Source organism: Dromaius novaehollandiae, unplaced genomic scaffold (genome assembly GCF_036370855.1).
Source record: "Dromaius novaehollandiae isolate bDroNov1 unplaced genomic scaffold, bDroNov1.hap1 HAP1_SCAFFOLD_42, whole genome shotgun sequence".
NCBI lineage: Eukaryota > Metazoa > Chordata > Aves > Casuariiformes > Dromaiidae > Dromaius > Dromaius novaehollandiae.
In genome coordinates, this window is record NW_026991361.1 from 2,126,484 (window position 1) to 2,130,027 (window position 3,544).

Below are 3,544 nucleotides of genomic sequence, written 5' to 3' on the forward strand. Positions count from 1 at the left end.
CATCTTATCATAATGCCTTACTTGTATACAAGAATATTGCGGGAGACGGAGTCAAAAGCCTTACTAAAACCATGGTAAATGACAGAGAGGGCAATCAGGTTGGTCAGGAGTGATTTACCTTCAGTAAATCCATGTTGACTCTTCCGAGGCACCTTCCTCTCCTTCATGCACCCAGAAATGTGGCCTGAAATGAATCGTTCTATGACACACTCCTCACCAAAGTGAGGCTGAATGGCCTGCAGCTGCTTGAGTTGTCCTTGTGGCCTTTTTTGAAGATGGGCACAACATACTCCTTTTTCTGGTTATTGGGACCTCCCCCGATGTCTACAACTCTAACTCCTTGACACTGCTGAACAGAGATATCTGGAGCATAGCTGTGGTGCAAAGTTAGAGCTGTATGGTTGCTGCAGGGCATCAGCTGATGGGCACTCACACATCTCAGCTGAGCTAAAGAAGAGTTTGGGCAGAGTGCATGGGACAAATGTGCCAATATATATCACTTAATTTCTTACCTCTCTGAATCTTTCTCTCACTCTTTCTCCAACTCTCCTTCTTGCTTTTGTCTTAGAAATCAATCTCAGTCTCCCAGCTATCTCTCAGCCATCCGCCAGGGATGTGATTCACAAACAGCAGTGAATCTGGGGCACCTTCCCTATGGAAGCACCTTTGGGAACAATTCATCCCTGTGTAGGTGGGGTGAATCACTGACTCATCCATCCCAGAAACTCCCTGGGCTGTCTAGATGGCTGCCTCAGCCATCTCCAACTCACTGTAGAAAGTCTATTTTGCAGCAGGGAATCATCAGGGACATAATTTTGTCTGACCCTAGTGTTATGAAAGCCTGAAGAGGAGGAGTGGGCAAAGACCTCTGTCTTGCAGACATGGACTTTCCCTGGGCAGGTACTCAGGCATGTATCAGGTGTTTACCACAAGCACGTGCTTGACCATGGTTCCACGCAACCTCAGTCCCCACTCACCCTTGGGGCACTCATCCATCTTCATCATAATGCTGAACCTGAGAGCTCAGCTGGAAATCCTGAGGTTTGGGTGCTGTTTTGCTGCAGGAGGGCAGCCCAAATGAACTCAGAAATTGAGACTAAGGAGGAAAAGTTGTGCAGGAAATGATCTTCCCTCTCCTTTTCCCTTCCTCCCTGTGCAACAGTTTTCTTCCTCATGTTGCTTGGATGACTGAGGTACCACTTCTCTGGCATTCCCTTTTTTCCCCTTCCTTCTCTCCCAAGTTACATAACTGCTTATAAGTATCCTCCCTAACAGTCCCTTTACAGTCCCTTCCAAAACTGAGCTAGTAACTCCTGACTACTCTTTGTCAGTGGAAGGAGATGAACTGTCCAGTGCAGAATCATCTTCTCCGAAAGCATGTGTTTTAGGGAGTTGAGACCACTAACTCTGTTCAGTGCCCATCCTTCTTCTGTGAGAAGAAACAGCCTATGGCATGATGTGGCTATTTTTGCATGATGGAGCTTTTTCTCTCTGGCACATCTGCCTGTTGCTTGAGAGCAGAAGGATCTGGCCAACAGCTATGCTGGCTATTACTAGGAATAACTTCAGGCACAGTAGGCAACATATGAGCACATGGACATTCTCTTTTAATCCACAGAGAGAAATAGGCACCTCAGTGGAGCAACTCATCTGTCTAGTCAGAGGAGGTTCCCCTAGGATGAACAGTTTTGCCCTCCCAAAGAACCTGCTCCTGTTCTTTCGCTAGGAATGGAGCCCGTAAACCAAACATGAGTTCAATCAGATGAGTGCAAACCTCCATGTTGTCTCTGACAGCAATAACTTCACAATTCCTTTTTGCCACAAACACAGAAGTGCACGCTTTTTCTCTTAGGTTCCCTTCCTGCTAAGTGGGAACAAGAAGGACCTGGAGCACTACATGGAAAAAGAGGAATGGGACAACTAGACATCTCCAGTGGAGTTCCTCCTGCTGGGACTTGGTAATGTCCCCAAGCTTCAGATGCCTCTCTTCCTCCTCTCTCTCATGATCTACATGGTGACCATGTTTGGAAACATCCTCATTGTTGTGCTGGTGGTGGCAGACAGGCATCTTCATACCCCCATGCACTTCTTCTTGGGGAATTTCTCCAGTGTGGAAATCTTCTACACCTCCCTCATCCTGCCCAGGCTGCTGGCCAGCTCCCTAACTGGGGACAGAACCATTTCTGTTCGTGGCTGCATGACACAGTTCTATTTCTTTGGCTGTTTTGCAGCTACTGAGTGTTACCTGCTGGCCACCCTGTCCTATGATTGGTACTTGGCCAGATGTCAACCCCTGCTCTATGCAAGCCTCATGAACTGGAAGGTGTGTCTCCAGCTGGTGGCCGGGTCTCGGCTAGCAGGATTGCTAATGTCTACAGTAGTCACATGGTTATTTTCTCAGTTACAGTTCTGTGGTCCCAATGAAATTGATCACTTCTTCTGTGATTTTACCCCTTTGCTAGAGCTCTCCTGCAGTGACACCACAGTGCTTACACTGGTTGCTTTCATAATCTGCTTTCTGGATGTAGTCTTCCCTTTCCTATTCACTCTGGCATCCTATGTCTGCATCAAAGTTCCTGAGGATCCCGATCAGCATGGGGAGGCAGAAGGCTTTCTCCACCTGCTCCTCTCACTTCACCGTGGTCATTGTTTTCTATGGGACCGTCATCATTGTTTATCTGATGCCCAGGCCAGCCCCACTGAGACACCTTAATAAAATGCTATAGTTTTTCTACACAATCCTCACACCCATGGTCAACCCACTCATCTACAGCCTGCAGAACAGGGAGGTCAAGGGGGTTCTTGGAAATGCATTCAGGAAAACTGTGGCCTACACACAGAGCTCATATGAGTTGTGATCTGCCAGGAATAAACTGACCTAGCATGGCAGACCTGGAAATGCATATTCTGTGTATCAGGTGTAGCTTTAGAAGTGCAGGATATTGAGAATTTTGTGGAATGGAAAGGGGGAGAAGCGAATAAATGTCTTAGAGGAATATAGGCCTGGTATAGAAGAGTGCAAAGACTATCCTTGGATTTCTTCTTTCATTAAAATAAACATAATTATGATCCTGGAAGCAGGAGCTCTTGAAATGTCTTAGCTTTCTTTTTATGTGAAGAGAATAAAGGAATTTCCGCTGTAATGTGAACCCCTTGCAGGGGCAAGCATTGAAGTATTTTCCTGTCTGTAGGTTCCTGAGATGGTAGCTCCCTCCCTCAGCTGTACATCTTCCCAGTGTAGAGGTCTGTATTTCAGGCATTAATGTCAGTTACTGTTCTGTTCAGTGAAGAGCGACAGTTAGAGAGAGCTGACTGCACCCATGCATGTGCCTCCTATGAGTCAGGATGGCCTCAGGTATGCCAAATAGGGGTGTGGGCAGGGGTCACAGAGCCAGGGCCTAGTGAAGAGGTCTGCTAGGGACTGAGGAGAGAGGGGGGAAAATGGAAGCAGAAAGGAGAAATGCACAGGCATCTGAAAGTGCTTCCAGCGCTCACATGTGGTGAACAGCACTCCTGCTTGTGGTTGAGGACATCAGAAGCCCGG

At 47.3% G+C, this 3,544-nt stretch overlaps 1 pseudogene; it reads left to right on the top strand.

The window, feature by feature from the left end:
* The first annotated feature begins 2,011 nt into the window (after nt 1-2,011).
* Nucleotides 2,012-2,726, top strand: LOC112996639 (olfactory receptor 6N1-like; annotated as a pseudogene).
* Nucleotides 2,727-3,544: the final 818 nt, after the last annotated feature.